The sequence below is a fragment of the Colobus angolensis genome, unplaced genomic scaffold (assembly GCF_000951035.1).
Source record: "Colobus angolensis palliatus isolate OR3802 unplaced genomic scaffold, Cang.pa_1.0 Scaffold52, whole genome shotgun sequence".
NCBI lineage: Eukaryota > Metazoa > Chordata > Mammalia > Primates > Cercopithecidae > Colobus > Colobus angolensis.
The window spans coordinates 4374956-4385797 of NW_012118710.1; the positions used below are offsets into that span (position 1 = coordinate 4374956).

Sequence of the window (10842 nt, forward strand, 5' to 3'; positions counted from 1 at the left end):
TGTTAGCCAGGATGGTCTCGATCTCCTGACCTCGTGATCCGCCCGTCTCGGCCTCCCAAAGTGCTGGGATTACAGGTTTGAGCCACTGCGCCCGGCCAAAATACAACTGTTTTAAGTGCATAGTTTGATGTGTTTTGATAAATGTCTACACCCCGTGTAACTATTACCCCAATCAAGAGATGAAACATTTTCCTCATGCCCCTTTGCAGTCCATCCCATATTTGTTGGGTCACCTGTATTTGGGTTAACAGTTTGGGCTATTAATAAAACTGCTGTGAACCTTCATGTGCAAGCCTTTGTGGGCACACATTTTCCTTGGACTGCCCTGGTTTTGATTTTGGCTCCACACCTTACTGACTGTTGGCTCTTGGGAAAGTTCCTCTTTGTGCCCTTTTATAAAATATATTGATAACGAATGTGTACTCATAAAGTCTTTGTAAATGCTGTACGAGTATGTCTGCGGAGCTCATGGGATCCTGCCTGGTCCTAGGCCGTGAGCACTGAATGGCAGTTGTAGGTCCCTTTTCTTGGGCCTCCAGGGGAGACAGCACATGGCGAGGAGCATGTTGTTTCATGGGACACAGCAAAGGAAAGCCGCTGCACTTGGAGAACAAGCCCCAGGTCTCCATTTGGTGGAGTAAACCCCATCTCAGTGTGAGTGTGTTGCTTTCACATAGCCTGTCTCTCATGAGCTTTGTGACAGAACAGAGAACTGCTGTGGCCAGGACGTTCTAAGGGGAGATGTGGCTTCATGCTTTGTAAGCCGTAAGGAACTTCGTAAGTATATTATGTAGTCTTGGGCCTGCTGATTATTAAATAATAATGCTGCTATTTTTAAATATTTATTTATTTATTTGAGACGGAGTCTCACTCTGTTGCCCGGCTGGAGTGCAGTGGCACATTCTCAGCTCACCGCAACCTCCACCTCCTGTATTCAAGCGATTCTTCTGCCTCAGCCTCCCAAGTAGCTGAGATTACAGGCATGTGCCACCATGCCCAGCTAGTTTTTTTTTTGTATATTTAGTAGAGACGGGGTTTCACCATGGTGGCTAGGATGGTCTCGATCTTCTGACCTCATGATCCACCCACCTCAGCTTCCCACAGTGCTGGGATTACAGCTGTGAGCCACCATGCCTGACCAATGCTGCTATTGTCTTTAAAAAAATCTTAGGCCTAGCACAGTGGCTCACACCTGTAATCCCAGCACTATGGGAGGCTGATGCAGAAGGATTACATGAGCTGGGGAGTTCCAGACCAGCCTGGGCAACACAGCAAGACCCCATCTCTAAAAATTTTAAAAATTAGCTGGGTAACGTGGCACACATCGGCAGTCCTAGCTGTTCAGGAGGCTGAGATGGGAGAATTGCTTGAGCCCAGGAGTTGAGGCTATAATCAAGCCACTGCACTCCAGCCTGGGTGTCAGAAGGAGACCCTGTCTTTAAAAAAAGAAAAAACACATTATAATCTGTGTATTAAGGGCTCTGTCCAAAAGGTGAGAACAAACCACCCAAAACCCTGTTCACACGTGAGTTTTCCCCATTTGAATGGCCTTGCTGTGATTTTAATTTTGTGTGTGTGTGTGTGTGTGTGTGTGTGTGTTGGGAGCCCCTCCCCACTGAGCGCAGTGCCAACACCCCTCAGTCTGCAAGTGCTCCTGAGGGATTGGGGAAGGCCTGGAGTTTCTGGCTGTCCTTGGAAAGTTGATTTAATAAGGGTTCCAGGAAAACCAGCCTCCCTCCCCTCTCCCTCTCCTTCCCCTCCTTTGGTTTGGGATCTTACAGAGCCTCAGCTTGTTTTAGATCAGGCTTTGAGAGTGGTGAGGGAGTTGTTTGGAAAGACTGAAGTCGGTTTCAGATGATAAGAACCAACATTCTGAGCTTGTGGAGGGTGCATTTGTCTGTGTTTTGCAGTAAGTCAAGTCTTGGTGGGGAAAGCCAGTGAGTGAGTGCCACACTGCAAGGCCACTGCTGGCAGTTGGGGTGGGGTTCCAGCTCCCTTTTCAACAGTACTGTGGGTTAAACGCCCCAGGCCCCCTGCTTTTGCCTCCGTGCTCAGAAAACCTGCAGCTCATAAGCGATTTAATGGGCTGAGTTTTACAGCTCCTCCCACCCACCCAGATTTGAAGGAGTCTGGTGGCCTGTTAGAGGCGGGAGATGTTGCGCTTAATGGAAAAACCGCACATTTCCATTCTGGCCTCAAGCCCCCTGGATGCCCTGTGTGCACCACAAAGCGGGGCTTTGTCTCTGTGTTTTGAAGAAACCTGCACCTATGGGGGAGAGGCTGTGTGTTGTCTAGAGCTGTTGCCTAGCCTCAAATCATAGGACCCTTGCAGCTTCTCCATCCCTGGGCATGTCCAGCTGCCTTTGGCCCAAAGGGGTGTGCATTTCAGCATGGCTGCAGGGAGAGTCTCAGATAGGTATTACAGGTTTGGTAGTGGGACATCCTCTGTTCCCCTACCAGACCTGTAGTCTAGCATCTACACTGGACTGTGGTCCAGTGTCCTAAGGCTGCCTCGGGACACAGGCAGGACCCTCCCCTACTCCCACCCCATCTCCAGCATAATTTCTTCTGATGAGAAGAACTTGTTTGCTTCTCATTCACACTGGATGGCAAGAGGAGTTTCTTCATCCCCTGCCAGGAGGCTAGTGGAATTCCATGGAGCAAAAGGTGATGTCAGATGACCCACTTGAGAACAAGGGTGGAGGATTTAGGCCTCTAGAAATCTGCAAGGTGCTAAGCTCATAACAGGTTTCCCCAGAGTATCAGCTCTGTCCTGCTTCCCCTGGAGAGGTGGCTCCAGTGCCTGGAAGGGGTGTTTGCAAGTGTTCAGAGCTGGAGAGGGAGGACCCAGCCCTCGGCCTGTGAGAGAATGTGAGGACGCTCACGTGGCCCTCTTGACCAAGCTGGGGCGAGCCCAGCAGAGCCGCTCCGAGGCTGTGTTCTTGGCTCCAGCTTCTGCATTGCTACACCATTAGCTTCACTGATTTTCCACTCTGGCTCTGCCAGGCCCGCTCCCTGAAGTCAGGGAGGAGGAATTTCTCAGGGAAGAACAAATGGCTGTCCAGAGATCTTGCTGCCAGTGGGGGAAGGGAGGGATTCCAAACAAAGACTCTGTCAGGGTTTCCATCACCTGGTTTCTGTGACTACCTGGAGTCAGGTCAGCAGGAATTGGAGAGACAGTGTCAGGGATTCTTTGGGAGCCTGTGGCCCCAGCACGGAGGGATGTTAGCTCCTGGCCAGGCAGAAGCAGTGAGTGATGGCTTGTGTCTGGGCGGTGATGGATGGCCCTGGGAGAAGTGAGTCCTGGGGAGTCATTATCCCAGAGGGCGAGGTCTGGGGTCAGAGAGCCTGACCAGCAGCTGGTCCTGTTTTCACAATGCCTGTTCCTCCAGGGCCACTGGGGGCTCCAGCTCACCCTGTAGACACCACCTTTGCCTCTTCCTTCCCTGAGGCTTGGAAATGAGACAACTGTTTCCCTGCTGACCGGGGAAGTCCAGCTGCTCTCATTCTCCTGGGCTCCTGAATGGGGCAGCCTAGGCCTTTCTCCTGGGCCTGGCTCTTTCACCAAATTGCAGGCAATCCCTTCTCCCCGCCTGCCCTACTCCCCAGCCCCACTGCACCCTAAATAATTAAGCTGAGGGCCGGGCGCGGTGGCTCAAGCCTGTAATCCCAGCACTTTGGGAGGCCGAGACGGGCGGATCACGAGGTCAGGAGATCGAGACCATCCTGGCTAACACGGTGAAACCCCGTCTCTACTAAAAACTACAAAAAACTAGCCGGGCGAGGTGGCGGCGCCTGTAGTCCCAGCTACCTGGGAGGCTGAGGCAGGAGAATGGCGTGAACCCAGGAGGCGGAGCTTGCAGTGAGCTGAGATCCAGCCACAGCACTCCAGCCTGGGTGACAGAGCGAGACTCCGCCTCAAAAAAAAAAAATAATAATAATAATTAAGCTGAAAGCTAACTGCCCTACCTGGATCTGAAAGGCCTGGGCTAAATCCCAAACTGTTTCCTCCTAGGAGAAGCCTACTGGAGTCTGGGCCACTTCTTACCTTGGGATTTGCTCTGACTTCCAGCTGGTGGCAGCCAAGTAGCAGGGCCAGTTGCCCGAACCCCTCCTCCCCGATAGTGGGCCTGTTGCCTCTTAGCATTGCCAGTGTGGCACCAAGAGACATTGAACTTCTACCCTCAGAGTTCCCTCCCTTCTCCTGTTTCTTGGCTCACACAGTTCTCGCCTTTCCACTTGCCAAACGAGGTATCCACTGCCTTCATGTAAAGCATTTGTGCCCTGCAAACTAGGGGCTGTGGGGTGAGGGGTCCGTGTAGTTGGTTTCAGGCACTGGGAAAGATCCACCCTGGCAGAGCTTGAAACTCCACGCCCTCTTCTCGTTCACTTGCTGTGGTGTGGCTGAGCCTCCCGGGATGGGTTGTGTAAAAGGAGGAGGATGGTGGGGCGGGGGCTGTGCCATTTGTGTTCCCAGGCCCTGGACATGGAGACACATGGAGCCTGAAGTGGGTGAGAGGGTCAAGGAGTTCCGCAAAGAGGTTGGGCAGGGAAAGAGGTCAGAAACAGCAACACTGAGGTTTGTAAAAGTTAACCAACAGTGAACATTGAATTCACAGCTTAGGCCTTCCTCACATTTGTCTAGGATCAAAAACTAGCCTCTGGCTAATGGTCCATTCATTCACTGGTTTTTTTTCACACACTCATTCATTTATTCATTCATCTAGTCAAGCAAATCTCTTCCTTTTTCTATAAATACAACGTATACTTTATACATTGTGTATCCTCGTCCCTTAGCTGGAAATGTCTGCTCCTGTCCTTTTCTTCCTTTTCACTTTTTATAATTCCTACTCGGCTGGGCACGGTGGCTCAAGCCTGTAATCCCAGCACTTTGGGAGGCCGAGACGGGCGGATCACGAGGTCAGGAGATCGAGACCATCCTGGCTAACACGGTGAAACCCCGTCTCTACTAAAAAATACAAAAAACTAGCCCGGCGACGTGGCGGGCGCCGATAGCCCCAGCTACTCGGGAGGCTGAGGCAGGAGAATGGCGGGAACCCGGGAGGCGGAGCTTGCAGTGAGCTGAGATCCGGCCACTGCACTCCAGGCTGGGAGACAGAGCCAGACTCCATCTCCATCTCCAAAAAAAAAAAAAAAAATTCCTACTCAAATCTTAATTTAAGTTTGGGTTTAGATTAAGGCTTAACTTAAGGGCCACCTCCCCTCCCCTCCCCCTTTTTTTTCCTGAGACATAGTCTCACTCTGTTGCCCAGGCTGGAATGCAGTGGAGTGATCATGGCTCACTGCTGCCTCGACCTCCTGGGCTCAAGCGATCTGCCGGCCTTAGCTTCCTAAAGTGTTGGGATTGCAGACATAAACCACTATGCCCTTTTGAGATGTAGTCTCACTCTGTCATCCAGGCTGGAGTGCAGTGGCGTGATCTTGGCTCACTGCAACCTCTGCCTCCCAAGTTCCAGCAATTCTTCTGCCTCAGCCTCCCAAGAAGCTGGGATTACAGGCATCCACCACCATGCCCAGCTAATTTTTGTATGTTTTGTAGAGACAGATTTTTGCCATGTTGGCCAGGCTGATCTCGAACTCCTGACCTGCCTCAGCTTCCCAAAATGCTGGGATTACAGGTGTGAGCCACCACACCTGGCCTCTTTTTAATTTTCATTCTAACACATACTTTACTCTGCCTCAATTATGTGGAGTTTTTAATATGTGTCTGTTTACTCCACTAGAGCGAAGTTCTAGAAAGTCAGCAAGTATATCTTTATCACTGTTTTAAAAACATTCGCGTTTAGACCGGGCGCGGTGGCTCACTCCTGTAATCCCAGCACTGGCCAACATGGCGAAACCCTGTCTCTACTAAAAATACAAAAATTAGCCAGGTGTGGTGGCACGCACCTATAATCCCATCTACTTGGGAGGCTGAAGCAGGAGAATCACTTGAACCCGGGAGGCAGAAGTTGCAGTAAGCCAAGATCGCACCACTTCACTCTAGCCTGGGTGAAAGAGCGAAACTCCGTCTCAAAAATAAATACATAAATAAATAAATAAATGGTGTTTTGTTAGGTAATCTGGGTTCATCTTTCAAAATTCAAAAAATACAGACTTGTAAAGAGGAAAAGGAAAACTCCTATATTTCCATCATTCAAAAGCAATCACTGTTAACTGAATTTATTATTTTAGACTTTTTTCTTGCATTTGTATAAACCTGACTTTTCAGAATTAGGATTTATACTGCATACGATGTTTTGTAACTGATAACAGCATTTAGAGTCATACAGAGAATATTTTTCATCATGCTTAAGAAGGAACTACATAATATTCCATTGTGTGGGTGTACAACATTGATCCACTTCTCTACATTTGGGCATTTAGGTTATTTTCAATAGTTTGCATTCAGTAGAACATACTCTTACAAATAAAATCTGTCCATGTATCCAAGGATAGTTCCATTTGTTTTAAGTTTTGATTATATTACTATTACATCACTATACCAAATTGCCCCCAAAATATTATACCAGTAAATGTCTTTTAAAATAATAATAAATACCAGCCAGGCGCAGTTTCTCACACCTGTAATCTCAGCACTTTGGGAGGCCGAGGCAGGCAGATCACTTGAGGTCAGGAGTTTGAGACCAGCCTTGGTAACATGGCGAAACCCATCTCTACTAAATATACAAAAATTAGCTGGTCATGGTGGCGGCCACCTGTAATCCCAGCTACTCAGGAGCCTGAGGCAGGAGAATAGCTTGAACCTGGGAGGTGGAGGTTGCAGTGAGCTGAGATTGCACCACTGCAGTCCATCCTGGGCGACAGCAAGGCTCTGTCTCAAAAGTAATAATAATAATAATAAATATCATCTCCACACTCTGCATGCTTGACATTTTCCCATTTTTACAATGATTCCACAGACATAGGTTTTATGACCATAATCAGATGAGTAAACAGGTTTGGGGGATTAAGTAACCTATCTAAGTTTACATAGTGGGTGAGGGGTGGAACTAGGATTTAAACTCAGGTGGTTCTGACTATAGTATTTTTTTTCCACTGTATTTCATTATGTTTCTATGTCAAATTGGGTTTCCCCACAAAATCCAGGTGGACCAACTTCTGAGTGTAAACATTGCTGGCTCAGTCCCCTTTGTCTCACAGGAGTTGCGCATCCCCTCCCTTTGTCAGGGTGTGTGTGTGTGTGTGTGTGTGTGTGTGTGTGTGTGGACGCGCACGCGCTTTTGCTTGCTTGCTTGCAGTAACGTCTCCTGTGGCATTCTGTAGAGAGGTTACACATCAGTCACAGGTCTGTGAGCTGCCTTAATGAACAAGTTCCCTAGCCTAGAATAATCAATGTAACAAAATCCCCGTGGACGCTGCCATTTCCACTGTTGCCAGAGACCTCCTATTTGGAGAAGGTTCCCAAGGTATCAGATCCGAGACCTGAGTTTTCTTCATAGGTCACAGCCTAGACTGTGTGATATGTGGTATGGGTATCGCCTGGACACATAAACTAGATTGCTTCTAATATGGTTGTGATCCAACAATTTCTGATGGATGGAAGTAAACATATCAAAAGCTTCAGAGGCTGGGGCCTTAACATTTTTTTGAGGCTACTAGTGTTTTTTTTTTTTTTTTTTGAGACAGAGTGTCGCTCGTCACCCAGGCTGGAGTACAATGACGCGATCTCGGCTCACTGCAAGCTCCGAGTGAGTTCATGCCATTCTCCTGTCTCAGCCTCCAGAGCAGCTGGGACTACAGGTGCCCGCCACCACGCCCGGCCAATTTTTTGTATTTTTGGTAGAGACGGGGTTTCACCGTGTTAGCCAGGATGGTCTCGATCTCCTAAGCTCGTGGTCTGCCCGCCCTGGCCTTGCAAAGTGCTGGGATTACAGGCGTGAGCCACCATGCCCAGCCTAGTGTATTTTTTAAGTAATGAAGAAGGGCCAGGCGCAGTGGCTCACACCTGTAATCCCAGCACTTTGGGAAGCCGAGGTGGGCAGATAGAGTGAGCTCAGAACAGCTGCTTGGGCAACATGGTGTAAACCCCGTCTCTACAAAAAATACAAAAAATTACCTGGGCGTGGTGGTGGGCGCCTGTAATCCCAGCCACTCGGGAGGCTGAGGCAGGAGGATCACCTAGGCCAGGGGTGTTGGCTCACACCTGTAATCCTAGCACTTTTGGAGGCCAAGGCGGACTGATTGCCTGAGCTCAGGAGTTCGAAAACAGCCTGGGCAACACGGTGATGAGGCAGGTGATGAGGCAGGAGAATTGCTTGAACCAGAGAGTCAGAGGTTGCAATGAGCCGAGATTGTGCCTTTGCACTCCAGCCTGGCGACATAGCAAAACTCCTTCTCAAAAAAAAAAAAAAAGGTCTGAGTCAGTTTGTCTTGGAGGCATGGGGGAGGAGAAGGATGTGAATAGGGAAGTGATCTAAGAGCTTCCCTAGGAAGGAAGGACACCCTTTTCCTGGAATGTTGTCCTTCTCTGCCACAGCCTTCGGTCAATTATCACGGCCTTTAGAATGCTGATCAGTGCCCCAGCCCTTCAGAAGTGTCCTTTTGCATTCAGAAAACTCTGCTCCTCTGGTGTCAAACTCCAGAGTTTACTTTTGGAATTAAGGTTTATTTTCCTTAGGTTTTAGGAAGTAGCTTTTGAACCTTAGAAGATTCAGGTTCCTTTACTAACTACTGAATGAAGTTAGGCATTCAAAACGTGGGTAGTCATGATTTGAAGTGTCAGTTGCAGCCTGGCACAGTGGCTCACCTTTAATCCCAGCATTTTGGGAGGTTGAGGTGGGTGGATCACCTGAGGTCAGGAGTTCAAGCCCAGCCTGGCCAACATAGTGAGTGTTTCTACTAAAAATATTTTTTAAAAATTAGCCGGGCGTGGTGGCAGGTGCCTGTAATCCCAGCTACTCTGGATGCTGAGACAGGAGAATCGCTTGAACCCAGGAGGCGGAGGTTGCAGTGAGCCGAGATCATGCCACTGCACTCCAGCCTGGGCAACGGAGACTCCGTTCCCCCAAAAATGAAGTGTTAATTTCATTTGTTTATTTCATAATTTTATAGACATATTTTTCATATGTTTATTTTATAATTTTAGTCCTTCTTCACTACCCCCAAACTCCCAATGCATTTAAAAAATTTATTTGCCTAACCATTCTCATGGGATAATATATCGTGACCGTGAAAAGATGATGCTAAAGTGAATCCTCCATGTATAGCTGGGCTTTCTGTCAGCCTTAGATTCTCGAGAAGCACTCCAGGCCAGGGAGAAGGGATGAAGAGGAGAAGCATTTATTGAAAGTGCTGGTGGCCGGAGCCCTGAGACCAACAAAGAATCGTTTTTTCTGAAGGACAGTTCAGTTGAGGGCTCTTCACTTCCCTCACATTGGAGGGAGCTTTGTGCCCACGGTGGGCACGGGAAGGGATGTCAGTAAGCGATGCCCCTCTATCATCTCACAAGACCCAACTAAAATGGGACATTGGTTAGGGCTAGGACAGGGTCAGTCAGCCTTCTCATTTTCCAGTGGAGGAAACTGAGGCTTGAGAGGGAGAGGGGAGGTGACTTGCCTAAGGTCACACAGTAAGTGATCAGCTGTCATCTGAGTGATTTCTTCAGGTGCTGTCACTGGCTGAATCCAGCCAGTGACAACCACCTGTGACTCAAGCTGAGTTTGGGACTAAATGGTTTTACAAGGACCTCAAAGTGTGCTCTCTCTCTTCCAGTAGGACATGGGGAATACTGACTTTGCTGAGAGTAAGGGCTCTTTTCCCAGGATTATTCTAGATCTCCGGATCACTGGAGCCCTGAGCATAGATACTAGGTTTTAGCTTCCTGGCTACCACAGAGCCATGTACTCTCAGGTAGAAAAATCCCTAAATTGACTGGGCACGGTGGCTCATGCCAGTAATCCCAGCACTTTTGGAGGCCCAGGCGAGTGGATCAGCTGACGTCAGGAGTTCAAGACCAGTCTGGCCAACATGGTAAAACCCTGTATCTACAAACAAATTAACCAGGCATGGTGGCACGTGCCTATACTCCCAGCTGCTTGGGGGACTGTGGTGGGAAGGTCACTTGACTCAGGCAGGTGAAGGCTGCAGTGAGCTGAAATTGTGCCACTGTTCTTTAGCTTGGGCTACAGGGTGAGACCCTGTCTCAAAGGAAAAAAAACAAAAACAAAAACAAAAACAAAAACCCAAACCATGTTTTTAATTTCTTTTTTTTTTTTTTTTTTTTTCTGAGATGGAGTCTCGCTGTCACCCAGGCTGGAGTACAGTGGCCGGATCTCAGCTCACTGCAAGCTCTGCCTCCTGGGTTCACACCATTCTCCTGCCTCAGCCTCCCGAGTAGCTGGGACGACAGGCGCCGGCCACCACGCCCCGCTAGTTTTTGTATTTTTTAGTAGAGACGGGGTTTCACCGTGTTAGCCAGGATGGTCTCGATCTCCTGACCTCGTGATCCGCCCGTCTCGGCCTCCCAAAGTGCTGGGATTACGGGCTTGAGCCACCGCGCCCGGCCTCATGTTTTTAATTTCTTAAAACTGAGAGTACTGAATGCTCAACGTTCATGTTGTGTGCATAAAAGTGAGCCTGAAGGATGAATGTGTGGTGTATGGATGGATGGGATAGGAATGAAGTAGTCTCTGGGTCCATGCTCTCCTGGAAATTCGTGGAACAGACCAGTGGTCCCAGATTTTTAGATTTCATAGACCAGTAAAATTTCCCCCCAAATTTTTGGAACCAACAAAGGATCATCAACTTTTATGCCAAGTAAGAACGTTTTTAATAAACTAATGCTGCCTACTACCATTACCATCTGATTTTTTTTTTTTT

At 48.6% G+C, this 10842-nt stretch overlaps 1 protein-coding gene across 1 annotated transcript in view; it reads left to right on the forward strand.

Annotated features, from left to right (window-relative positions):
- FGFR1 (fibroblast growth factor receptor 1) overlaps positions 1–10842 on the forward strand; it is a 71108-nt gene that overhangs the window by 16636 nt on the left and 43630 nt on the right. The window lies entirely within an intron of this gene.